Raw genomic sequence first — 27,941 nt, forward strand, 5'->3', positions numbered from 1 at the left:
CTAAAACTCAAGCACCTCTAAATAAGCCCCTCTATATCTATACTCCCACTGACCCCAATTTTCAGTGCAAAATAAACAAACAACCAAAACCCCCATCATTTCTCATGGCAAAATGAAAGTGCCAGACTTAGCCACTCGCTTGGGCTCCAAGGCCATGGAGATAACCTGTACCTAAACATTTGGCAAATTTACACGCTGACCCTCCTGATGGAATGGGAGAGGTGGCAGGCACCATCCCCTACATGCCATCTCATGAACAGTCTACAAGCCTAAGCAAAACTACATCATACTAACATGCATAATGGAGTTAAAATGGTCATGGCAAAAGCTGGTCTTCCTTTGGTTGTCTGCCATACAAGTATTAACCACGGCTGACCCAGTTTAGCTTCTGAGATCTGGTGAGACTAAGCTAGCATGGCCATCCACATCAGGGTATCCTTGTCATCATCATCAGGTAGTAGTTATTACTAAACCTTCAAAAACATGTCAAAAATTGCATTGACAAGGAAGTTTCGACAAGATCACTTGGTCAGTTTTTGAAGAACATTTTCTTTGGAGACAAAGAAACCGTTGCTGGCATCAAGTTATTTGAAGTCAAAGGAGGATGCCGAGTGACAAGACATCACAGCTGAGGGAACTTCTAAGCAGGCGTCAAGACCTTTTGTAGATCGGGATTGACAGAAGAACAACTATTTTCTACAAGCTGTATCAAAGTCCATTTGTTGCAAGGGGGCAGGGAGGAAATTCCTTTGAAGCCTACTTGAAGACATTTTTTTCCTGGGGAAACATTTAATACAATGGCATGATTGCCATGGCAATACATTCTTGACAATGCATAAAATGAAACATAGCATGTTTGTGCTTATTTTTATGCAGGCATTTCAATCCCACTTTTCTCCACAGTAGGTGGGGGGCTGGAAAGAAGAAGAAGAAGAAGAAGAAGGAGAAGGAGAAGGAGAAGGAGGAGGAGGAGGAGGAGGAGGAGGAGGAGGAGAAGAAGAAGAAGAAGAAGAAGAAGAAGAAGAAGAAGAAGAAGAAGAAGAAGAAGAAGAAGAAGAAGAAGAAGAAGAAGAAGAAGAAGAAGAAGAATCCCCTGATTAGAAGCTGCCACTCTTAACCACCACACCAAGCTGGATAAAGCAAGATCAATTTTGCTTTAAAAAAAAACAAATTAAGATGAGCAGTCACAATGTATTTGGAAGGTGGTGGCACTAATGGAGTTCTCATGTTTCCATTTCAGGTAAGCATCTTCTGTAGTAACATCTGAATCCCCTTCCATTAGTCACCTTTTGTTGTTGTTAGGAGGTTATTTCTGCACACTTTTACCATCTCTTATCCATTAACCCACCATAACCTTTTTTTTCCCCTGCTCATAAAATATTTTTTCCCTAAGAATCTCCAAGGCAGTGAGTGCTCTGACACCAGTGTCTACAACAAGAATGGGTGATTCAGTTCAGATAAGCCAAAAAGGACCCAAATCAATGATGATTCGGGCACTTTTTGAACCTATTTGTGCCTACCCATCCCTGTACTTTAAACCGGCCAAATCAGTGATATACAAATCATGATTTGGTGATTGGACCATCACTCAGCTTGTTTAACAGAAGGGTCGTGGGGAAGAATACACACCAAGCAGCACATCAGCTGCTTCGTGCACCTTTTAAATCCCCCCCCCTTTCTCAACCAACAGAGATGTTCTCTGCTGCCTGGGGAGGCAGGAGAGGGAAAGGCATGGGCACCAGCTGAATCTAACTCAGTGAAGGGTGATTTGGATTCGGCCTGAACTGATTCCCACTGAATCTGAAACGGTCCAATTTGTTTTTCCTGTGCACTTGTCTAGTCTACAATCACAAATTGCTGTTTAGATGATTTCCAAAAAACAAAAACAAGGTTGTGCTCAAATAGGAGCCTGATGTTCTTGTTTAAGATGCTAGCTGTGCTAGAGAAAAAGTTGTCAAATCTACTGATCCAGGAAGGGGTTCCCTGCTTTCCAGATGTGCCTTGCCCCCTGGACTCCCCCCAAACCAGGAAAAAAAGTCACCTTTTAACACAATATACTGACACCATCCAGAAGTGATGTTGGTGTGTCGGGGTTGTCCAAGGGGGGAGGTGGCACTCTGAGTTTTGAGCAGAACTCTATAGCTTGAAGCAAATTCTACTATAGGTTTCTGCTTAAAAGACAGAGTGATACCCCCAACATCACTTCTAAATGACATCAGCATATTTGACAGCTCTGAAAAATTGGTCCCCATCTCCTGCTGGCAGGGTGGATGGACCTGGTAACCCTACTCTGGGATTCATTGGTGGTCTCCCATCCAAATACCGACCAGAGATGATCCTACATAGCTTCAGAGACTTGATGAGCTCAGACTAGCCTGCGCTAGACACATTAGATCCTAATGTTTTAGGAGTTCCACAAATATTTATTTTTTCTATTTAAATGCTTCTTTGCTGCTTTTCTACCCAACTCAGTGACAATTTCAAGCGGGTCACAAAGGTCACAAAGGCAATGAAAATTTCAAACAGGATATCAGTATTTAAAAAACAAACACAAATATGTGCATGCACACATACAGTATTTAAAACAATTAAATAACATGTATAAACACATAGATGCAAATACAGAAAGAATGACTATCAATAGTTTGTGAAGAGAAGCAAGAAAGTCTTCACCTGCTGGCAGATGCCAATGATGGAGACAAATGCTTCTCCCTGGGGAGGGAGTTCCAAAGTTTGGTGCCACACCCAAGAAGACCCTTCCTCAGTGCCCCCAGTCTAGTCTTAGATGGTGAGGGGACCCAAACAGGCCTTCTGAACCTGAATGGAGTGGTGGGGAAGTAGCTGTTTCTTTAGGCCGAGTATCTATTGTGGCACACATAGAGAATGAACCAAACAAAATTTGAAGCCCCATTCATTTCAATATGGGAGATTAAAGGACTAGGTTATAGCTGCCTTTGCAGTTTGTACATCTTGAAAGGAGATTTAGCCCAATGAAATTTCAGGCATAAAATAGTCACATGTAATAAAAAAACACCATAGATCTATCAGCTTTACAATTTACTATATGGCAGGGGTGAACAAACTGGCTCTCCAGATGTCCATGGACACGTTGGCAGGGGCTCATGGGAACTGTAGTCCTTGGACTTCTGGAGAGTCATAGTTTGGCCACCCATGCCATAGTGTTGTGCTGCTTCCTCTCAGAGGCAACATTTTCCCTTCACTCCATGGCTGGCCGATCCACTCAGCCATTTTAGAAATGCACCTTATTTGTGAGCCAATGCTATGTGCCCTCTGCAAAGACAATTCATGAACTCATTCAGAAAAAGAAGCAATTTTCATTTCTAATTACGATCCAGTCAATTGCCCAGGTGTGAGAAAGATTCAAAGGACAGCCTGTGCCCAAATTGCATTGTTAAAATCGATTTATACTCAAATCTATAAGCAATAACCCTTGTTTAAATCATGTCTTTTGAATGGGATACCTAAATTATTCAATAATATAACTGAATCATTTAATAATGCTATTGGCTACATCAGAGTGGCCAAATTTTATGCAGCTCATTCTCATATTAGCTTCTCAATGGGACATGGCAAGCATAGATGCATCTGTGAGCATGTTTGCACGTACCTAAAGAAGAACAGAAATTTCTGTGACCCTTTTCCAGTCTGGTCCCTGATGGAGCCTTATAGAGAGAGAGCTAGAGCCTCCAGCAGCTGCTCAGTTACCAATTACCTTCCAGCATTTTCAGAGAGAACAATGAGGAATCAATGGACATGCTGTTATTTTTCTCTCTCTCTCTCTCTGGTGGCAGGTGCTTTCCTCTTCCCCCCTTGGGAAACATAAACCTCCCTCAGCTCTCTTCTCTTCTAGCCTCAGCAAATACAAGACACTTTTTTCAAAATCTGGAAAATAGATCAGAGGCCCTGTTGAGAAATATCAAGAAGAAGAAGAGTTGTTTTTTTTTTAAGACCCCTTTTGACTACCCGAAGGAGTCCCAAAGCAAGCTTGCAAACACCTTCCCCTTACTCTCCCCACAACAGACTTTGAGGTAGTGGGAGTAGAGACAGCTCTAAGAGAACTGCTCTGCAAGAATACATTTAAGAGATCTGTGCCTAGCCCAAAGTCACAAAGCTGCATGTGGAGGAGTGGGGAATCAACTAGGCTTGTGAGGTGTGCTTTAACCACTGTGCTTTAACCACTACACCATGCTGGCTCTCAAAGAGCATAATATCTCAAGCCTAATATGGGCTAAGTTCCTCCCCTGAGGTGTCTCATGAGCCCCAATCCTTTCCCTGTCCATTCCATTCTGTCACAGGCATCCCTTTGGCTGAACTAGTCACTAGCAGCCCACCTCTTCTTTTATGCTAAAAACTCATGAAAATATTCCATTAAGTTTCTTACAGCAACATGCTAGGACATTGTGACTCCATGCAATTCTGAGCCACAAGAACAGCGTTCTCAAAAGATAATCTTGACCCTGCACATTACACGGAATAGATATCTGTTCTTCTAAAATGCAGGCATAGCTCACCAAGTTGAATCACACTGCAAGTTGAAGTGAGTCTGTCAAAGTTCAATCTGGATATATTTTGAGGCCTCTCCAGCCTATATCTGTCATAGTTCTCCCAAAACATAGCCTGTGCACACAGTAGTGATAGCTATAATGAGGTCTTCCTGCCAAGTTTCCATTTGTCCTTGTCACCTGGAAAGTTTAAATAGTAGTAGCTGAGGTTACCGGGCAACAGCTAGCAACTGGTTGGAGTCTGGGGAGGCAGGGAACTTGAGGGGGAGCCCCTGATGGGGTGACAGCATTATGTCACTTTTGTGAGAACCCAGTAGTGATGTCACAGCACATTAGGTTATACCAGAAACTCTTTGGTAAAACCACAGAGATCCTGGCAAAACGTAGAGCGGTGTGATGTCACTTCCAGGTTTTCCCAGAATGATATAATGTTAGGCATGAGCAGTTGGGCTCAGATTAACTGAAAAGTACATGAATCAATGCTGCTTTAAGCCTTTTTTGGCTCATCCAAGCTGAAACACCCATTCCCTGCATTTGAATGGTCCAAATCAGGGTGGCCAAATCATAATTTGCAATTTGACCATGATTCAGCTATTTAAATGTTTTCCCCTAGCATTCTCGGGCAGTCCCTGAAAAGGTGGAGGGAGAGCTTGTGCCTAACAGTTGAAAATGACAGATGCCCTCCACAACTGGTATGGGATTTAGTGGTGAACTGCCACTTCAGACACCAAAGCACCCAACTCTAGTATCCGCCCTTCAAAGCAGCTATTTTTTTCTCGAGGAACTCATACCAGTTGCCTAGAGATCAGTTGTAGTTCCAGGCAATGTTCAGGCCTCACCTGGTGGTTACCAATCCTATCCACACCATGTCCTGAATGTATGCAAAGCACTCAAGGATTCTGAGGGGTGTCAGAGAAATCAGGATGTGCTGTGCTGTCCATCTGGTTTGAATTGGCAGCTTCAGGTTTGCATTGGCAGAGCTCTTTGTAACGCCAATCGTTTACTCTCAGGTCTTGAAGCCCTCTAAATATGCAAATACCGTCTGAATTTCGAAAGGAGCTTTCAAAGGAAACCCCCTCAGCCGCAGCGAGCCAAGAAACCTCTTCAGACCTGAGAAGTGTCTCAGAGAAGGATTAAAAGAGATTAAAAGTATAAACAAGTTCATTAGAAAGTGGCAATTATTCCATACATCAAACCAAGATGGAAAGAAAGGAGGAGCAGGCACATCAAAAGGAGACATCGCCCTCCCTGGCTGCGGGCCAGCCGAAATACGGATGCCGCAGAGGGTGCCCTTTTGGTTTTGCTTTAAATTGTCACTTTGTCCCTACGGGCAAAACACCGCTTTGGTGTCAGATACATTTTGTGTGATATCTTACTTAAGCTGAAGAAAGAGTTTCTCGGACAGATAGAAAGGCTCATTTTGAATGCTGTTATGACTGGCAGATCATATACAATACAGCTTTGTGCCAGACAAATACTCTGAGGAGAAAATTTGCCACCTTTTGCCCTTCTAAATATAAGAAGGAGGGATGTTGGGAATTATCATTCCATACATATGTGCCACCAAGTCACCAAGTTTGGTTAAGAGCTGCAGCCTCTAATCTGGACAACTGGACAACTGGGTTTGACTCCCCACTCCTGCATGTGTAGCCAGCTGGCTGACCTTGAGCTAGTCACAGTGCTGTTAGAACTGTTCTTGCAGAGCACTTCTCTTAGAGCTCTCTCAGCCCCACCTACCTCAAAAGGTGTTTGTTGTGGGGAGAGGAACAGAAAGATGTTTTTAAGCTGCTTTGAGACTCCTTCAGGTAGTAAAAAATGGAGTACAAACATCAACTCTTCTTCATCATCTGATGATTACCCCAGCAAGAGGATTTCAGGACAAATTAAAAGGAGAGGTTGTTTGCCATTTCCTTCCTCTGTAGTCGTCCTTGGTGGTGTCCCATACAAGTGCTACCCCTTCTTACCTTCCCAGAACCGAAGTGACCCAGCTATACCATGATATCTTTCCTCCCAGGAAACGTTGCTGGGCTATGCTACATGTACATTTCTGGCACATCAGGGAGTACAATGTACTCCCAGATATTCAAGCTTGTTCACTGTTCACAAAAGCCCCCAAGACTCATCTAAAGGGGGCCGTTGCCGCTGCAGGGGAGGAAGGCCAACAGGGACCTGGCTGGTGGGAGGGAACTCCCAGCCCTGGCATTCTCTGGGCAGTGTGTACGTTGGCATGGCAACAGGGGGCGTGGCTGAGCTAGGCGTCAGTTAGGACTGCCACAGAAGGGATGCAAGGTGCTGCACCCTAGAAGCCGGTGGAGATCTTTGGGCTGGGAAATGAAGTTAAGGTGCCCACAAGGTAAGGTGCAATGCTCTAGGGAAGCATTCATCTGGTTATCCAGTCTCAGTTATGACAGACGGCAGATGGGTCAGCACCTGGTAGATCACTTCTGATACGTGTACCTCTTCCGCCCATTCAGGAATTCCCTGGCTTCATACTTATGTCAGCACGATTTGGCTCCCCATCATCTGATACCAATGCTGTTGGAGGGAGAAGGGGAAGACTATATATTAAGTTCTGCAGAGCTGTCCCTCATAACTCTTCACTTCTAAGCACCTGATCTGGTTGGCCTCATCAGTCGTCTGGGCTTTGCATTGCAGCCCAGGTCTGCAAATATATGAGACTAGAATTAAAGCCCATTTATAAAAATGGGCAGAGCAGGGGCGGCTGGCAGAAGTTGCTCCTCGCTTATAGGGAGAGGTGGGCAAAGGTCGGTGGCCGGTGGGTGCTCGGGCCGCTGGCAGCCAGCGGCACGGGTAGGGCTGGGGGGGTGGGCGAAGGTTGGTGGCCAGCAGCCACTCGGGCCGCTGTCGGCCAGCAGCGTGAGTAGGGCTGGGGGGCGGTACGGGCAGGGGGGCGACGGGAAGCAGGCATGTGTGGAATTCCGCGCATGTGTGGTGTCTCGTGTCGGCTAGGGCTGGGGGGCGGGGCGGCCATGGGAGATCTCAACCAGGCATGCATGGAACTCTGCGCATGCGTGGTTCATTTGGGCATCGTCCCACTGCCGTGCGGGCTGCGCGGCCTGTGGGTGGTGGTGCCCAGGAGCAGATTGCAGGGGCAGCAAAGGGGTTGACACAGGGAAGGGTAAGTAAGGGGCGGCGCAAAGGTGGCGTAGGGGGGTGGGGGAGATGGTTATGGCTGGTTGGGTGGCCAGGGGGATCCGGGGGGGGAGTGAAAAGTGTTTGATGGGTGGGGGGAGACGGCGAGGGACGGGTTGTTGGAAGGGGGTAAACATGCGGTGAGCAGTGTTGGTGGGGGGAGTGAGTTGGGGGGTGCTCCAGAGCTGGGACGGTGGGCGTTGGGTGGGTGGCACGACGGGGGAGGGGGGTTCTTACCTTGTCCGTCGCTGTGGTGGCAGGGCTCCTGGGAAGCTGGTGAGGGGCGCAAGGTGCCCTTCCGTGAGCGGCGGCGTGGTGGCCTGGCGCCTTCATGCAGGCGGCTGGCCGCAGTAGCGACGGACAGGATGGAAAGCGTTGCCTGGGTGGGAGGGTTGCGGAGAGGCTCGGGAAGGCTCCTTTCCTGGCTTCACCCTCCCCAACCAAGGTCTATGGTTCGCCGGCAGGAAAGGAGCTGAGCCGCCGCGTCTTTGACACGGCGTCCCTGCTCCTTTCCCTGCGGCGAACCATCTGTGCGGCCACTCCAGGGCGGGCCAAGTGGCCACTTGGCCCCCAAGTGGCACTCAGAGTGACGAATCAGGAGCCGCTTCGCGGCTCCTGATTGGCCCTTCCGAGTTTTTATCATGGACGGGCCCCATCCTTTCTCTGCCCACACAGCCCTTACTGTTTTATTTATCAGCTAAGGGGCTGTGTGGATGCAGAGCCTGGTTGAAGGCTTGCATTTCCGGAGGCAGGAGAACCCAACAGGCTGATGCCTGGAGGGATTACTCCATATTGCCTCCCCCCTTTTCAGGCTGCCAGGATTTTGGGCTGGATAGCCAATGCAACCCATTGAGGGGCAGGCTGCGATGGGCTGCCTTGTGGTCGTCTGACCACAAGAGGGCAAATTTCTCTTCCCATGCTCGCCACGCTCCATGTTGAATAAAGGCTGTGGCCAAATATTTTACACCAAATTATGGTTGTCAGTGTCCTCATTAGGTGGTCAATGTCCCCCTGCAAGGCAAAAAGCCCCCAAGACCCATCTAAAGGGGCCATTGCGGGGGAGGAAGGCCAACAGGGACCTGGCTGGTGGGAGAGAACTCCCAGCCCTGGCATTCTCTGGGCAGTGTGTACGTTGGCATGGCAACAGGCGGCGTGGCTGAGCTAGGCGTCAGTTAAACGGATGGCCTGACATTGCTCCGCCTCTTTCCCCCTCAGGGTGCCCAAAGACGCAAAACCCACCCTCCCTCCCTGTTTATGAATTGTTTGACTTTTTGTTAGATGTTGGGTTATATTATTGATTAATTGTCACAGCCTGCGGAAGTGTAGCATGGGAAGGATCAGTTTTGGGGCGGCCAAGCTTGCATGCTGGCCTCTCCTAGATTTGGGAGCCCCCCTAAAGGGCTGTGTGGATGCAGAGCCTGGTTGAAGGCTTGCATTTCCGGGGGGCAGGAGAACCCAACAGAGGCTGATGCCCCGAGTGGTCACTCAATGCTGCCTCCCCCCTTTTCAGCCTGCCATTATGTTCAGGATTTTGGGCTGGATAGCCAATGCAACCGTTGAGGGGCAGGCTGCGATGGGCTGTCTTGTGGTTGTCTGACCACAGGAGAGCAAATTTCTCTTCCCATGCTTGCCACGCTCCATGTTGAATAAAGGCTGTGGCCAAATATTTTACGCCAAATTATGGTTGTCAGTGTCCTCATTAGGTGGCCAATATTCCCCTGCAAGGCAAAACATAATCATAATCTGATTAGGATCCCTGGCCCTAGGGAGGTCCAATTGGCCTCCGTCAGACTTAAGGCTTTCTCTGCATGGCCTCAACCCACAAGAGATCAGGGCCCTGTGGAACTGAGTTCTGCAGGGCCGTTAAACAGAGCTGTTCTGCCAGGCTTATGGTTGAAGCCTTCTGTAGTCACATCTAGCCACTGATTACTCTGCCTGTAGCAACCAGGGTATACTCAGTGAGGGCTATGTAAAGTGCCCCCCTACCCATGTAAGAACGCTATTAAAGGCTATATTAGTGGTGTAATTTTAAAATGTTTTAACTGTATTTAAGTAATTTTAATTTAAAATATTTTTAGAATGTATGCTATTGACATTGTAATCCAGTTAGTTTTTCTTTTTTTTTTGAGAAAGGGTGGAATAAGAATTGAATCACCTGCCACCTGAACATGAGGAGAATCCATTGGAAGCCTTCTTGAAAACCCTTACCCCAAGGTCCACCAAGGGGATTTCCTACACAAGGAAAAAGGGCACACAGGTTGGCAATCCAAAATGAATCCAGTCCTATGCTGACACCTGACCATGTTGTGAATGATGACTGAAGCAAAACCCCTTGAACAACACTGAACCTGTATGTCCCCCAAACATAGTACCCTCCCAACATTATGGTATCTGCAAACCCCCACATGCATTCTGCCCTTCTGAGGAACCACCTGTCTCCTTAAGCCCCCCACAGAGCCCTTCACACTGCAGGTCTGAATCTGCTGGTGGTTCCTAGCCCACAGGAGGTGTGGCTGGCCTTGACCAGGGCCACTGCTTCTTTGGTCCTGGCCCCGGTCTGGTTGCTTAGGGGTAGTCAACCTGTGGTCCTCCACAGAGGTCGGATACTCCACAGAGTATTCAGAGGTGGGATTTTATTCTGGAGATAGAGGGGCGGGGCCAGTCCAATCTTTGGACCAATTTAAAATATATATTAAAAATGTATTCACTTCCACCCATTCAGGAAACCTTTTCAGCGCCATGAAAAAACCACAGGGTTTCACAAAACTCTGGTTGAAAAAGCCTGATTCCAAGCAAGATGGCCCAGTGAGGTATGGATGGCATAACACAGGGGTAGTCAAACTGCGGCCCTCCAGATGCCCATGGACTACAATTCCCAGCGTTCGCTGGCAGGGGCTCATGGGAATTGTAGTCCATGAACATCTGGAGGACCACAAGTTGACTACACCCGGCTTAAACCACATCCAATTCAATGGACTAAATTTGAGTAGGGGATTGGTTAGACCCATGGGGGCCATTTCTGAAAACGTTTGGTGGAGACAGAGTAGATAAAAAATCTAGAATGGATTCCATAATAGGACATACCTGTGGAAGAAGAAGAAGAGCTATTTTTTGTACTCCACTTTCTACTACCCAAAGGAGTCCCAACGCAACTTATAATTGCCTTCCCTTCCTCTTCCCACAACAGACACCCTATGAGGTTCAGAAAGCTCTGAGAGAACTTTGGCAGGCCCAAGGTCACCCAGTTGACTGCATGTTGAGGAGTGCAGGATCAAACCTGGTCCTCCAGATCAGTGGTCACTGCTCTTAACCATTACCCCAAGCTGGAAGAAAGGGTTTCTCTTCATGAAACATGACTTCCTTTCCTCCACTGAAGACCTTCTGTCATCCTGTCTTTAAGATCAGCATTCATGTAAGGCATTTTACACTGCAGCTGGAGGAAGTGTGATATATATGGGGAAATACATACAGAAATGCTCTGTTGGGTTCCACCTGCAACTTGCTGCATGAATGCACCATAACACATAGTGAACCTAGATTCTTTGTTACATGCCTGACCACAGAGCACTGGAAGCTGTGGACTAGTGTAGATAGGAGAGATGGAAGCTGCCTGTTTCCAGGTAGGATTTAGTGATTCCCCTCAAATTACAGCTCTTCTTCAGACTACAGAGATTAGTTCCCTCAGAGAAAAGGGCTGCTTTGGATGGTGGATTCTAGTCTAGTCAAACTTTATTACAGTCGTTCAGACCGTTATATATAGGGAGAAGCATAAGAAACCAGTTCTTCTGGATGAAATGGCTGTTTTGGATGATGGACTCTATATATTATAACCACTGAGGTCCTATCCTCTCCAAGCCCCACCTTCACATCTCCAGGACTTTCCCAACCTAAGGCTAGTAATTCTGAACCCACAGGGTAGAGGGACCGTGTCTCAAGGGTAGAGCATCTAATTGCCATGTAGGAGGCCCCAGGTTCAATCTCTAGCATCACCAGTTGCAATGATGTGGCAGTAGGTGATGTGAGTTCCTGGAGAGCCATTGGTAGGCACAGGCATCACCACACAGACAATACTAACTTTGAATGATCTTATTCAATATTAGGCGGCTTCATGTTGTTCACTCCCCCCCCCACACACACACACTCACATGCACACATACCAGTGGTCAGGGAGATCAAAGCAACCTTAAGAAAGAGTCCTAGTCTGCAACTATCACCTTTCATGGTCTTGGGTGAGATGGGCAATGATTTGATTTCCTGCTTGCCATGTCAGAGGTCACTGGGAATACAAAGGATTGACTTAATGGAATCTCAGTGTTTGTCTCCGTCATAGCAAAGATGGCCAATAGCAAAACAGACTGCAAACATTGTCAGAAGTCTCTTTATACAACATTCACCAGCTTCTGATGCAGGGAGCTCAGTGTATTTTGTTTGGTGAATCTTGTGAAAGACCGATGATCACAGCCACGTTAAGCATGGTTTTCAAAACAAGAAAGCAGTGGCTTAGAATTTCAACAATTTGCCTCTTTTTTTTCTTTTCTTTTTTCTTTTTTTTTGCATATGATAAAATTAGCCCAAATGGTGTCTGAGAAAGCACCATGCAATGTTTGCAAAAATTACAACACTGAGTTGAGGGAATTCATTCAAACAGAGAAGATGCTCCTTAAAAAAAAAAAAAAAGACTTGGCCAGGAAGTTCACTGCATTTGATGCAGAGTAGTATCAATGGACTTTTGTGTTTGCGAAGCAGATGGCTTGGGAGTCTAGAATATTGAACACACATCACAGATGCATTTAACGTTCCGAGATCTTATTTGTTTGGTTTCCTAGATATCCGCTTACCAATTTTGTTGTTGATAATACAGTAATTCTTTTTTTTACAGTAAATATCCAATCCATTTGAAAAAGGATGTTTGTCTTTTTCGCCTCTTGACAGGTACTTGATTTGTATTTGTGGGATGAGATTGGAGGTGTTAGCAGGTTTCTTGTTGTTGTTTTCTCACAAAAAAGACTATTCCAACTCCAACTCATCACATTTTTCCCCCTCTAGCCTTTCTCTCCCACTTAATTTTCACTTGGCTTATCAACTGATAAGCACGTGCTGGTGAGTTAAGAGAAAGTGGGAAGGCATCCAAAATATGTGGTACCATTTTTCAATGCTTATTAATTTCAGAAATTATAAATAGCATTGTGGGAGATGGAAGATTTAGGATCTGCTGGGGTTTCTTGAAAGAATGTTTCAGGGGTTTCTCAATGGAAAAAAGTTGAGAAAGGCTGATTTACAGGGACACTTCCTGGTAAGCCTCCAGAAGCCAGAAGTTAGAGTCAAATCCCAGCAGGGCTACCAGCACTTGGCTTACGGTAGATGTGGCCAGCACTACGAGCAATGGATGCTAACCAACGGTGGTCTTCTCCAGCACAACAAGCAACAGGTGAACTGACACTCACCACTGAGAACATCAGTGTGACTTACTCCTGGAGCATGTTGACATTCCAGTCTACTCCTGTCCCTGCCCAAGGGCCATCTTCCAACCAGCTCCTGATTTCTAGAAAGACTCTTACATATTCTATTGTTACAACCTCTGGTGAGTAGCTTTGTCAACCCATAATTATAAAACAAAATTTTAGTCCAGTACACCAACATTTTTTCCCACAGTATAAGCTAGAAAAGAAAGCAAGCATACTGTAATAATTAATAATAATAATAATTTGGGCTGATCCTACATTGAGCAGGGGGTTAGACTAGATAGCCTGTATGGCCCCTTCCAACTCTGTATGGCCTGTATGACCCCTTCCAACTTTGGGCTGATCCTGCATTAAGCAGGGGGTTGGATTAGATGGCCTGTATGGCCCCTTCCAACTCTATGATTCTGTGATTCTGTGAAGAGCGGTAGACTCTGATCAGGAGAACTGGTTTAGATTCCCCCACAGATCCACCTGAAGGCTGCTAGGTGACCTTGGGGCAATCACAGTTCTCTCAGAGCTCTCTTAGCATTACCTATCTCACTGGGTGTCTGTTGAGGGCAGAGGAACGGAAAGCTATTATAACCTGCTTTGAAACACATGAGGCCTGCTGGGTGATCTAGAGCTATCCACAGTTCCCTTTGAGCTCTCTCAGGCTCACCTACCTTACAGGTGTCTGTTGAGGGGAGAGAAAGTGTAGGTAATTATGAGCGTCTTATAGACATGATGTAACCAGGTGAGCATATGAGGGAATTCTCCATGGAGCAGGAAGTTGGGCAATGCCGTGGCCAGGTCTGGTGATGGGGGTTGATGGGCTTAGACAAAAAGGAGCCATGTCTCAATAGGTCTAGCTAAGAAAGGTTGGAGGAGAGATTTCCCCCTGGCAGTGGGGCCAAGCGTGAGTCATATGTGAGAGACAAAGAGGTTTGCCTAGGTGCCCCTGGGCAAACAGATTTTAGCCAGGCCACTGAAACAGCAATACAATGGGGTGGGGGAGAAGGAGGAAAGCAATTCCTGAATCAAAAGATACCAGTGATCCCCAAGCTATAGTGAAGGACAAGCCGAAGAGGGGAAGTCCAAAATGGAGTCAGTCACTACAAGCATCTTGTCAGGTTTCACATGGATTGACTTTGGCACAAGCCTACACTATTGAGCAGAGCAGTACTACTGGTTATGGAAAAACAGTGTGCCAGCCTGGGAAGCAGGGGTCCTGCCATATTTAACAATATTGATTATGTATTTGGTCCCTAGATATATTAGGCCCAAAATGGTTATGGGCTATGGTTCAATGTTGGAACAATAGCTTGGTAAAATCCCTAGTATCTATGGGAAAAAAGATCAGATGGGAAAAATGGGGGGGGGGGGAGAGAAGAAGAGCTGTTTTTTTTATACTTGGCTTTTCACTACCTGAAGGAATCCCAACGCAGCTTACAAATAATTTTCCCTTCCTCTCCCCACAACAGACATCCTGTGAGATAGGCTGTGAGAGTTCTAAGAGAACTGCTCTGCAAAAACAGCTCCAAGAGAACTGTGGAAAATTCCACACATTTAAAAAAATAGTGTTACACCAGCAAAATGGTGTAGTGCTAAAAAATATCCCGCCTCCGGCCATTCCTCACCTTCTAGCTCTCTCACTTTGTCTGCATCCTTCTTGCACTCTTTGCACTCTGCATGCTTGCTTGAAATGGTGGAAGAGAGCAATGCGCTTTACACACGAGTCTCTTCCACCTGTCAATCTAGCCAGGCAGCCAATCCACTTTCTCCATATTCTATAATGGGAATTTCAGCATTCCCACCTTTCTCGGGGCCTGGGTGGGGGGTTGGGTTTGAGGTAGAGCCTCCAAACTTTCAGGGTAGCTCCAGGAGGCTCTTCCCCCACCCCTCCCATTATATCCTATAGAGTTCATTCCATAAGATATAATGGAGGAATGGGGGCACCCTCCTCGGAAGTCCCTAGATGTGGACCCCTTGGACCAATCATTTTGAAATTTGGAGGGGAGTCAGGGAAGAGCCCAGAAAAGGTAAAAATGCTGAACTTTCCATTATAGTCTATGGTGCCATAGACTTTCATGGGCACTGAAGCACAGGCAGCCAGATTGGGCCCTTAGTGTGTCCTTTGATTTGAGATAGGAGGGTGGGGGAAGAATCATTCCTGATTGGGGGGAAGAAAAATTCAAAGAGGCATGCCTTGTGTTTAAACTGTGGGGGGATTTTTTTTTTTTTTGCCTTGCCTGCATGAATCAATGCCTATTCATTACTTCAGGCAGTTTGCTTTAAAAAAAAAACTGTCTCCGGGAGAAGGGGGAGAGAGGCGGGTGGATGGGCGGGCACTGGAGGTTGAGGTAGCACTATTTCGGCTCTACACATTTTCTTAGCATGTGATTTGCTGGTTGCTCTCCTGTAGCTTGTGCTTTTTAGTTGATTGAATCCAATGTATGTGATTCCCTTGCTATTGTTTTAAAATGGAGACTGTAGCTACTGGTTTGCTGCTTCGTTGCTGGATGTTGGTGACATCATGAAAAATGCCAAAAATATGTTGTCTACAGAAGGTAAGCATTATACTAAAACAAGTTTTCTTCTCTAAGCTGATCCCAAGCCATAACTAAAAGCCAAACAAAAACTAGGCTAGAATGATGCTCTTATTGAGAGGAACAAATTCCCTGGCTAGAGGGAGGGAAATTGTCTTCCCCCTTGTTAATTGAGACTGCTCACACCCTCCTTTCCATGGGCTCTTATTGGCTGACAATCACTTGAATTTACATGACACTGACCATTTATGCACTGGGAACTTCACTGCCCCAGCTCCCATTCAGGAGCAAAAATCGGGGGCAGATGAGGCGCACTGGGCCAAATGCTCCCCTGTGTGGGTGCAAGAAGAGGTGGGGCAACCTGCCACGACTAAAACTCCAGCCTGCAGCCTGCCATGAAACCCCCAGTGCATAAATGATCACTGAGATTACAAGGATTGGTTCAGCCATGGAGGAGAGGGAGGAATTTTGTGGGATGATTGCCACAGAGGGAACCAGTGTGAAGAAAGGAAAACATTCGACATTTAAGGCTCCATCTTTTGTTTTCAGTACAGTTCCAGCATCTTTACTCTCGCTTTTCTCACATCAAGGCACCAGGACTACTGAGGTATACTGAGAGATGTCTTATATATCCTATGGGAGAAATTATCCTGTGGGAGAAATTATGTGTAGCCAAGCTGCTGAGAAAGACGGAGAAACGATTCTGTTCAATTATAAATCAAATGCTTATTTTTTAAAAGTATTTTTAAAGTATTTTTGCACCGAGGATCTCTACAAGAACACATAATGGCTTTGAACTTGTTTCTTAAAGAAAAAAGGCAAGTACTTAAATATGTAAGGGTAAAATCAAATTCTTCTGTGTAAGTCAGAGGGGTGTTTTTCTCACCCAAAAAGGTCTCTGTTTAAAAAAAAAACTATACTTTTTTGTCTGAAAACATTCTTGGATTATTTTTGCATAGATAGCTAGTGTTCCCCGTTATGTACAAGTCTTGCTTCAAAAGTATTATCCTGTATGAAAAGTTAATTTTCTTTAAAAGTGTATATTGCTTAGTGTGCTGTGTACAAAACAGGAAGAGAAGCAAGAATTGGCATAAATCTCAAGAGCTCAGAGAGGTTATAGCCTATTCTGGGGAATTCCTGTTTAGCATCTATATCCAGCAATGAGAAATAACAGTTTCACAGGTACTGCTTTTTCTATAGTGTGGCTCCAGTCTTGTTCTAATGAGGCTCAGCATTCAGGATGGGAATACACATTTCTGTATAAAGGAAATCTTCCTCCAGTCAGTTGAGATCTGGATGAGCATCATAATGTCTCCTACCATCTTGCATGAAAGTTGCCTTTACTGTGCAGGTATTTTTTACTTTATTGGAGAGAATGTCTTTACTGCACTTTGTCTATGCCAGTAAGCATTATACTATATTTAACGGGTGCGGAATGACCTTGTGACTAACCCAGAATCACCCAGCTGGGATTTAGTGTGGAATCAAACCTGGTTCTCTAGATCAGTGGTCCCCGGTACCGGTCCATGGATCAGTTGGTACTGGGCCCCAGCTCTTCCTCGTCCTCCTCCCCAGCTGCTGCCTTGGGGGCTGCCCTGCCACTCTGCTGCCAGCTCACCTTTGGTGCTCTCCCGCCATGGCTGGTGCTCCCTCTCAGCGTGGCACTGCGCAGCTGCTGCTAGCAGCAGCCCCTAGCGGGCAGCAGGAAGTCAGGGGCGCCAGTGGGAAAGCAAGCAGAGCAGGGGCTTAGGCAGTGGTGGCGATGTCCCTCGGCTGTTCTTCTGGACTACCCCCCCCCTGGGCCTCAGTAAAGTTGTCAAGCGTTGACCGGTCCCTAGTGATAAAATGGTTGGGGACCACTGCTCTAGATCACAGTCTGTCACTCTTAATCACTACACTATGTTGCTGCTCAGCTGATGCAAGTGATGGGAAAGACCCTAGAGATCCACTTCTGATCTGAGCAGATGATACTGACCTTGAAGGATCAATGGTCTGATTCAGTATAAGGCCATTTTCAGTGTTCAAGGCCTCACCATGTTGTCCTGATAAGAGATAATATGATGCAGGCAAAATGTTTGGAAATTAACTTTCACTTCTTTGTTCTGAAGAAGAAAAAGCCACACTGATGGGTAATCAATCATCGTGCGCTGATTGCACAGATGGTATCTTGTAACGCAGTGGCAGTTACTCAAAATTTTAGGAAAAGGGAAGTTATGACTAGTTCTATAAGACAGATTGCTTATCAAATACTGTAAATCAGAGTGCGTACCAAGGAGCAGAGGTTTTTTGTTGTTTTTTTAAGTCAACGATGTTGCCTTTAACATGAAATAGGCAGGCCATTCTGAATAGGTCTGAAGATGTTCCTGACTAAAGTAATTAAGCTTAGTGTTTCCTCCCCAGATGAATCTACAGAGAGAGAGAAAAAAACTTTCAGAATTGTTTCCAACTATATAGGACTTACGGGAGGCAGGGCAACATGCTATAGCCCAGTCTCATCAGAGCTTGGAAGCTAAGCAGGGTTGGTGCTTGGAAAAGAGACCACCAAGGAAGATTCTGGACAGGAAGCCTCAGAAGACAACAGAAGAAAAAGAGAAGAAGAGCTGGATTTTACATCCCGTCTTTTACTACCCAAAGGACGAACTATCCAAAATGGCTTCCACTCCACTCACTCCCTGTGAGGTAGGCAAGGCCAACAGAGCTCTGGGGCTGACCCAAGGTCACCTAAGTGGCTGCATGTTAAGGACTTGGGGTTCTCCAGGTTAGAGGTTGCCACTCTTAACTACTACACCAAAGTGGAAGGCAATGGCTCAGGTCACTATAGACTGGTTGCGACTTGACAGCCCTTTACACAGACACACAGAAGACATAGAACTAGAACATTCATAAAGGGAATGGGTCCTGCAAAATTAATTGCATTTGAACATGACAGAAGTGACCACCTACCTCATGACATCTCCTCTCTCGTGGCTATGTATTTCCTCACAACCACAGACTTCCGTGATGAATTAAGCATGGAGAGTGCATGTCAAGACGGGATAATACTATTGTTTATTGATAAAACTGAAAACAATTTCCCCATAGGAGTAAGACACAGCCTTTTCTTTGATGTGTATTTCAGAACATGCAATCCAATCTGATTTATGGCATTCGCTCTCAAGCAAATGATATAATGTAAGAGACACAAAAATAGAATTTACACACACACAGACACTAATATACGAAAATCAAAACCTTCACATCTGCTGCTATTACTATTACAATATCACTACATAATATATTAGTATTAATACAGTTAATATACAATGCAATCCTAAGCAGAGTTGCCCCTTTCTATGTTCAGTGAAAGTCAATGGTTTTAAAAAGGTGCAACTTCTCCTAGGATCCCAGAGTTCAGCTGATGGCCTCACAGATATTCATGTTAATGACAATTTTTTTTAACTTTTATTTTCAATAACTACCGCTATGGATCTTGCTTTTCTAAGTAACAAAATCATATCTATTCCCTAATAATTAGTCTTAATCTTCCAAAGAGTTGACATGCAAGAGACCAAAGACATTTCTCATGCTATATAAATATCTAGGTCATCTAAAGATCACATGGGCCAAATCCTCAACTTGCCTATAGATACTGAAGAAAATGTTTTATTAGGAGTCCTATTACATTGTACCTCTGGTATCGCTGATAGTAGAATATTCAATGGTTCTGTAATAGAAGACTAAGGTCAAAATTCATCAAATTAGGAAAATAAGTAGGAAGAATCAGGAGAAAATGTTTATCAAAGTATTCTCAGAATTGGTAATAATGTACAATCTGTCAACACTTGAATTGTTTTAGCAACATAAACACTTACTGGAATTTCCTGTGGGGAGGGAGAGATTTACCAATTAATATAAATGCCCACCAAGAGTGAAATTTCATCTCTTAATATGCCAAAATTTACCCCAAACCAAAATGGAAGGCTCACCAAAAAGGATTTATAAACCAGTCTCCATAATACTGGTCTTCGCATCTCCTAATCAGCAATGGGATTACTTGAAGGCAACATATAACAGTGCATAACAATAAAATAAACTCACAGATCTTCTCATATGCAGTTATCCTTTATAGAGAATACTTAAAATGCAACCAGGATTTATCAAAGGAAAGTGGGTATGGCACAAAGGTCGGGAAAACCTGACAAAAGATTCAAGCAAAAGAACTGAAGCCCAGAGTATCCCCCCCCCCCTCAGTTGGACCTCCAAAAGCCTGAGTCTTTATTACTCATTGGCTGGATATTTGTGGTGATGTTACCATGTATCTTTAGTGGGCCCATGCTCCTTCACAAGGTTACATTCTTCTCTGCGCAAAAAACTTCTGTATTTCTACTCAGCAATCTCACATGACTCTCCCTCATAGACTCTCCCTCATAGTACTCCCTTCTTGACCAACATTTATCTATTGGTTTTTTACTTATATGCTGCTTGCTTCCTCAATCAAGACTCGTGAGTTATAACACAAAAATAGCCTTACAATCTGAAACTACAAAGTAAACAGGTACGACCAGAGAGTGAAAAAAGACTTTCTGCTGTCTACTGCTCACCTGTTTTTCATGAAGAAACCTCCACAAACTTCCTTAAAATTCTTGGCACTTCATGATTGCTCCTCAGTAGATCTTCCTTACACATCTCTAGGTTGAGATCCTTTTAGCCAAAATTCATCGTGAACTTGCATTCCGTAGTTGCCTCATGCCAATCCCTATTCTTGCCTTTCAGCCGATGTCACAGACCTGTACCGCTGTTTTTAATTTATGGAAGAACCATGTGCCTTTTCTCTGTCTCTAGTTGTGTACAGTTGTGTACATCTGTAACCACTCCTGCAGAGCGGTATTAATAAAAGGCTAAAAGGTAAAGGGGAGGAGAAAGAGGCGGGCCGAATCATGATAAAAACTCAGAGGGGGCAAAGCAGCTCCCGATTGGCCCCTCTGAGTGACACTAGAGAGCCAAGTGGCCAATGGGGAGCCGTGCAAAGCGCGGATCTAGAGTGGTCTAGTGCAGCTTTTCTCAACTTTTTTACCATTGAGAAACCCCTGAATAATTCTTCAGGCTTCAAGAAACCCCAGAAGTCATGTGATGGTGATGAATATGGCTGGGAAGCGTAGCTGTGGACACGCCCACCATGAGCCACTCCCCTTCCCACTCCTTCCAGGAACATCATTACTCACGTCATATCACCTGATAAATCTTTAACAAATTTTAAAAACATAAAGAAATAATTAACTCCCACTTATTCAGGAAACCCTTTCAGGGCAGTCAAGGACCCCTGTCTAGTGGCTAAGACCTGTGGCCTCTAATCTAGACAAACTGGTTTGATTTCCCACTCATCCAGATGAAGCCTGCTGGGAGACCTTAGGCCAGTCATAGTTCTCTCAGAGCTCTCTCATGCTTAACCTACCTCACAAGGTGCCTTTTGTGGGGTGAGGAGGGGAAGGACAGTGGAAGCTCTTTTGAGTCACATGAAGCTTGCTGAGTGACCTTGGGACAGTTCCAGTTCTCTCAGAACTCTCTCAGCCCCACCTATCTCACAAGGTGCCTTTTGTGGAAGGGGAGGAGATTGTAAGGCCCTTTGAGACTTCTTAGGGTAGACAAAAGTGGGACATAACAAAACAACTCTCCTTCCTCCTCATCATTGCACTTCAAATGATGTGAGTCTTAGAATTGTACTGGGAGTCTGGTTAAGTAGCATGATAACAATAAGTCATTGTTCCTCCTGCCTCATATCTTAGCATTCTCTATCAAGCCAATTATTATTAGCTTGTTCCCCCTTTTTATTTGACACAATTACATTCTTAGCCAAGAAAGGCTTTGAGACCTTAATTGGTTCGTCATACAGTGTCAAAGCAGTAATCTCATCTTATGCTACAAGGATCCCTTCCTCCAATACAAGAAATAATTCATTATTCCACTTTTGTTGTCTTTCTTATTGAAGTGCAGAGGACCAGATCAAACTTGCAAAAGCTGTACTTTCAGCTGGGCTACGTGGTCAACTCTCCATCTTCTGATAAACAATCCATTAGGGCTTCATCAACTCTAATCTAAAAAGATGGCTCAAGTTCAGTTTCTGTGGCGGCCCCTACTTGAAAATCTAAACTCTTCCAAAGCCAGTGTAACTAATAAGGATGTGCCAGACAAGATTTGTTTCATCTGGTTGCTTCATTTCGTGGCTTGATTTATTCTATTGGCTTGTTTCAATGGTTTATTTCATGCCCAATTCAGGTAGTCTCTTGAATGTAGTACTGATTTGGATTCGAGTATTATTCTTGTTTCCAGTGAATCCAATTCACTGCATATTGTTCAGGGTTGTTGTTGTTGTTGTTTTTTTTGGGGGGGGGCGGAATCTGGAGGCATTTGGGAGGGATGTAACCCCTGGTATGGATTCATGGAGGCTGAGAAGGGGCAAAACCTGAGGCTGTTTCTTTTGGTGCACATGGTGCAGGACAATAAAATCAGAGTCCAGTACCACCTTTAAGACCAACAAAGATTTATTCGTGAGTTTTTGAGGCAAGCATCAGAATGTGATCTTCTTACATGACAGAAGAAAGAAAATGAAAACTTCTTTACTATCAAGTAGTAGTTGGCTTATGAGGACTCTATAAGGCAGGGGTGGCCAAACTGTGGACATCTCTAGATGTTCATGGTCTTTGCTGCCAGCTAACAGGGGCTCATAGTAATTGTAGTCCATGAACATCTGGAGAGTCAGTTTGACCACTCACATAATAACATTTGCAAAGGAACAGACATTCAGAGGTGGCTTGCTATTGTCTTCTTCTGCACAGGAACCATGCACTTCTTTGGTGGCCTGCCACCCAAATCTGTTACAAGACTGACCCTGCTTAGCTTCTGAGATCTGATGAGACAAGTCTATCTTGGGGCATGTATATTTTCCAAATAAATAAACCCATCTCCTCTCTGTTTCACATCAAAACCACAGGAAATACACTAGTTATCCTAGGAAACATCCCTGTAAAGTTGAAGAAATTTGGGTGCAGGGGTTCCCAAGGAAACCATGAGATAAACATAGGAACAATAACCCAAAATAGCACAGAAGAATATACAAGCTTTTGAATGGCCCCAAACTCTACAACAGGGTAGATTTTTAAAAAGAAAAGAAAATGGGTAATCATTTAGAATAAAGTATCAATCCATTATCTTAATGGCTTGTCAACCAAGAAAAAGAGATATTGCTCAAATGGTAGGAAAAGAACTTCAGACAAGACTGTGCTCACAGCCCCTCCTCCCCTGAACTCACATCTTTCCATTGACTTTTTAACATGCACTGACTAAGAGCTACAATTTTGTTAACACACTACATTCTAGCTTTGCTTACAGCCTTCTAAAGCTGGCAGGGGCTCATGGGAATTGTAGTCCATGAACATCTGGAGGACCACAGGTTGACTACCCCTGTAGGATCAGAGTCTCCAAGACGTTGCCAAGATAAGGGACAGGGATGGCGGTGAGGTGCGGGGTGTCATCCACCATGACATGTCATCACTTCCGGAGAAACCTCAAAGAGATATCACAGCTCTCTAGGAAACACTGGAAATCATGTTCTTATCGATGAATGTCCAGTGATTTCTAGGGAAGTGTGACATCACATCTGGGACATCATGCTGTGACAGGCAGTGTTTTTCCCCCTTCCCCTCCCCCCAAAGGCTCTGGCAGGCCTTGAGAAAGGTTTGAGCCTTGCTATTATATCTTTGGTTTTCATTGGGACTGTTTTTATTGTAAGCCACTTTGAACCGAGAAAAAAGGTGGGATATAAATTTTTATACCAATAATACAATTCATGACTCTTGCTCCCTATCATTATGGTATCCATGGATGGATCGTCACTTTATATGAATATTCCTCAGGAAGGCGAGAGCTGTTTTTGGAAAATACTGTCATTCTTTGTGACCTTGAGAGAGGCTTCAGACCAGGGTGCCTGCCAGATCTTCATATTCCCCTCCTAGGTTCTTCCTCAGACACTTTACTAGAGCTACAGCATTCTGCTATGTACCCCCCCCCCCCATCCTCATTTTGCAACAGGTTTACAACATACATTCAGCAGATTTGTGCCACATCCCCACAGTTCATTTGTCTCTCTCCCAATGTGCTCATGAGTTCATTTCTCTCCTTCTCCCCCCATCCTCTGGAGCGACTCCCCGCTCCTCCACATGCTGCCAGCTGGGTGACCTTGGGTCAGTCACAGTTCTCTCAGAACACTTTCGGATTTGATTCCCTGCTCCTCCACCTACTGCCAGCTGGGCAGCCTTGGGCTCATCACAGCCCTGATAGTGCTATTTAACAGAGCAGTCCTGTCAGAGCTCTCTCAGCCACACCTCCCTCACATGGTGCCTGTTGTGGGTAGAGGAAGGGAAGTTTATGGTAAGACACTTTGAGATTCCTTAAGGTACAGGTGGGATATAAAAACCTATTCTTTTCCTGGAGATCTGGGTTTCAATCCCCATTCCTCCACATGAATCTAACCCATTGACCCTGTACTAGTCACAGTTCTCTCAGAACTCTCACAACCCCTCCTGCCTCACAAAAGGATGGCTGTGGGCAAGGGAAGATGATTGTAAACCACTTTGAGACTCCTTAAAATATAAAGAATATACAAATCAGTTATTCCTGAGAGCCAGCTTGGTGTATAGTTAGGAGCTCCGACTTCTAATCTTGTGAGTCGGGTTTGATTTCCTGCTCCTCCTCTACATCCAGCCAGCTGGGTGACCTTGGGGTTGTCACAGCCTGGATAAAGCTGTTCAGACCGAGCAGTAATATCAGGGCTCTCTCAGTCTCACCCACCTCACAGGATGTTTGTAGTGGGGAAAGGGGAGGTGATTGTAAGCCACTTTCCTTCTGGTAGAGAAAAGCGGCATATAAAAACCAACACATCTTCATTTAGAAATTTCTAACCTGCCTCTCCCAAAATTACTTTACTTGCATGAATAATCATGAATCTGTTTCATGTTTATGTTCAGAAGTAGCAATTTCTCCGGCTCTATCTTGGGTTTTGAAGATTTCTGTTCCTACATGTCTCAGAAGTTTGTAGAAATCAATATTAAATAGGATTAAAAGTGTGTTTATTCACCTTGCAAAACTTTAGTTAGTTAAGACTAAGTTAGTACAACATCTTTAGGTCCTTCTCTGATGGATTGTAATGGATCATAATTAATGAAGAGACCCGTATTCAGACAAATGCACTAATCATTGCTTAGGTAAACTATGGGTTCATGTAATAAGTGAACTTACCAGTGCAACAAACTTTGTTTTCCGAAAATTGTTAGTACTCCGTAGTCCATTCTGCACACATCAGATAATGCACTTTCAATGTGCTTTTGCAGCTGTATTTTCTTGTGTGAAACAGGAAAATCTGCTTCTGCAGTGCATTGAGAGTGCCTTATCCAACAGTTGTGGGATGGTTTTAATACCATTAAAGCAGATTATGAGTGTATGGCATGTTTTCTTTTCAAACTTCTGAAGCTTTGGGGGAATCCCTACTCAACTAAACTGTACACATAATAATCTTTTGTACATTGTAATTGTGTGTTATTCTTTTTGTGTGTATGATGTTAACTACACAGAGGAAAATCCATAATGCTGAAAAAAAGCAGAAGAATCAAATTAGCCACTGTACCACTTTCAAAAGACTCATCCTAAATCTGTTTTTATTTTATTTTCCAGGTACAATTAAAACAATATGTATTAAACATGAATCCTTCTGGATATTCACACTGATGACAATAAAACCCTGAGAGACGGAATGAATTGTTTAAATCTTGCTCTTGGCTATGAACAAAATAAATAATAGAAGAAAGTGGATATGCAGATAGCCAGATCTTCTTGCTAAGAAATTATAAGCCTACATGAAGGGCATTTTACACATCTACTCTACCCCTAACTCACAGCAGTCCAGAGACAACTATTATGTTCAGCAGCAGGAATGGGCACAAACCATGTTTTTGCAAGTCAATTTGGTTCCTGGTCTATAGCTGAACCACAGACTGAACCATGAGCTTGTATGAACTGGAAATTTAGTTCACAAACTGAATTCCACCCCCCCCCCACCACCTTCCAGGGCCAAGCTGCTAAGTGGATCCAGCTGTTCTGCTGCTGCTGCTGCTCCTTTCCCACTCTCCCTCCAGGGCTGAGCTACTCACTGTGGCCTCACTGAGGTAACTCACTGGGGCAGGCTGTGCTTCCCACCTCACAACTTCTACATGAGGTCAACTCACTGGGGCAGACTGGGCTTCCTCCAACCCCAACTTTTACACCAGGGGAACTCATAAGAGCAGGCTCTCCTTCCCCTCCCCCCATCCTTCCAGGGCCAAGCTACTCACTGGGTTCAGCTCTTCTTCTGCTGTTGCTTTTCCTCCCATCCCCCCTCCCTCAATGCCAGGGCTACTCAGTGGGGCATCTTCTATTGCTGCTTCTTCCTCTTTCCCTCCCTCCAAGCCAGGGATACTCGGGCCTCTTCTGCTGCTCCTTCTCCTCTCCCTCCATGACTGAGCTACTCACTGGGGCTGGCTCTTCTGCTGCTGCTACTTCTCCTATCCCTCCTTCCATCTTTCCATGGTCGAGCTACTCACTGGGGGCTCTTCTGCTGCTGCTTCTCCTCTTCCTCCACGCCTGAGCTACTCAGTGGGGCCAGCTCAGCTTCCTCCCAGCATTTTCTGAGGGCAGAAGGAAGTTGGGGGTGGAGAGCTGACTCCTTATCAGCCCTTCCTGGCCTCGGGCTCTCTCCCTAGGCTCAGCTACAGGACAGGGCCATTCCTGGCCAAGGGCCAATCAGGTAGCGAGTGGCCCATCGTTTCCAAAAATATATGGTTTACTGATTATGATAAACACAAAGTGCAAATTTCTAGAATAATGGGATTGCTCTGCCTTTCCTCCAATGATAAATTTACTGTGTGGCCTTAGCTCTCCAGTTAATGTTGTTAATCCACAGCAGTTGCTCTCTTTCTGGGTTCTTCAATATTTAGCCAACCTATGCAAGGTTGATTAATAGATAACAGATAAATCCAACTGTTGTATTGCCTGCTTTGAATAGCAAAGGACGTGTAATTACTAGTAGTCAAAGAAGTTTCCCCTCCTTTTGGAATATGGCTGTATGTCTCCTCCTGTATTTGTTCCACACCGGAGAATGCCTTAACAGCAAAAAAATCATTTAGATGCAATGCGACTGACAAGGTTTCCAGTGCAATCCACAGTAGAGTTAATTCTTCCTAAATCAGTTGAGATCAGTGGGCTTTAGACTGTAGTACCTCTGCAGAGGATTTCACTGATAAGTGCCTCAATTACAAGTTTTCCTCTGCATTCCCTAATTAACAGTGAAGTAAATAATTAAATACGTTGTCTGCTCTTTCCAGAGTGCTTTTTAGCCAATAATTGACTCAATATCTGATCATTTATTCTAGTTAGAGACCGACCACGACAGGCTTTTCTTCACCGCTGGTCTTAACCCTTTCGAAACAATGCATCCACTGTCTATTTGCTAAGCTCTTTGTATAGATGCTTGCAAAGATTCATAACTTACAGTACCCACTACAAGTAATGTATGGCCACTTCGGCAAAAGGTTATCCAATTAAACTGCAGGGTTTTTTTTTTTTGAAGAGCTGGAACTTTTTACTACCCGAAGAAGTCACAGCTTACAATCAGTTTCTTTTGACATCCCAGAACCCTGATATAATTGAACCAGTAGCAAAGTTTTTACATCTTGCCATGAGAAATCGTGAATGTATTATGTCTAAAGCATGATCTTTGCCTTTGTTCTCACTAGCAGTGGATCCTTTTGCACTTTCCCTTCTTATATTGCACTTTTATATGCTATTAAAGGCTTGTTGTTGTTGTTGTTGTCTTCACTTATGTAAATCCCACCTGTCTGCTACATGGCCGAATGTCTGATGAATTTGAAGAACCTTCCTATCTAAAATGAGAAATTAATTTCAAACTTGTATTACTGAGCTCTTGTGGCAGCTTTGTTGTTTGTACTTTAAAGCTTTGTATTAGTTTTAGTTCTTTTTTAAAAATCAAAAACAAACAATTTTTGTTTGCTAATAATAAATTGGAGGTTTGAGAATACCCTCATTGGGGTTTTTTTTGGGAAAAGTAAAGAATAGGGATGGGCACAGGTAGTATTTTTGTGGTTTGGTTCCTAGCTGAACCAGAAACCAAAGCATGAACCCATATGAATAGGGAGGTTGGTTTGAGAATGAACCTGGTTCATATTGGTTCATGCACCTTGTAAACCTCTTTAACA

General features: G+C 44.6%; 2 long non-coding RNA genes across 3 annotated transcripts; one reads left to right on the forward strand and one right to left on the reverse strand.

The window, feature by feature from the left end:
- LOC143840451 (uncharacterized) lies at nt 1-6,859 on the reverse strand. The gene is made up of 5 exons (XR_013232192.1): nt 6,488-6,859; nt 5,363-5,633; nt 4,533-4,703; nt 3,629-3,924; nt 1-777 (listed from the first exon to the last, which is right to left on the reverse strand). It is a non-coding gene; the product is annotated as an uncharacterized LOC143840451 (long non-coding RNA).
- Nucleotides 6,762-27,725, forward strand: LOC143840450 (uncharacterized). 2 transcript variants are annotated; one of them, XR_013232190.1, is made up of 8 exons: nt 6,762-6,876; nt 9,810-9,933; nt 12,556-12,608; nt 12,958-13,257; nt 15,604-15,684; nt 16,213-16,481; nt 16,864-17,014; nt 25,366-27,725. It is a non-coding gene; the product is annotated as an uncharacterized LOC143840450 (long non-coding RNA). The 2 variants fall into 2 exon arrangements; XR_013232191.1 differs by having other exon boundaries at nt 16,254-16,481.
- The last annotated feature ends 216 nt before the right edge of the window (nt 27,726-27,941 follow it).

The sequence above is a fragment of the Paroedura picta genome, chromosome 6, assembly GCF_049243985.1.
Source record: "Paroedura picta isolate Pp20150507F chromosome 6, Ppicta_v3.0, whole genome shotgun sequence".
NCBI lineage: Eukaryota > Metazoa > Chordata > Lepidosauria > Squamata > Gekkonidae > Paroedura > Paroedura picta.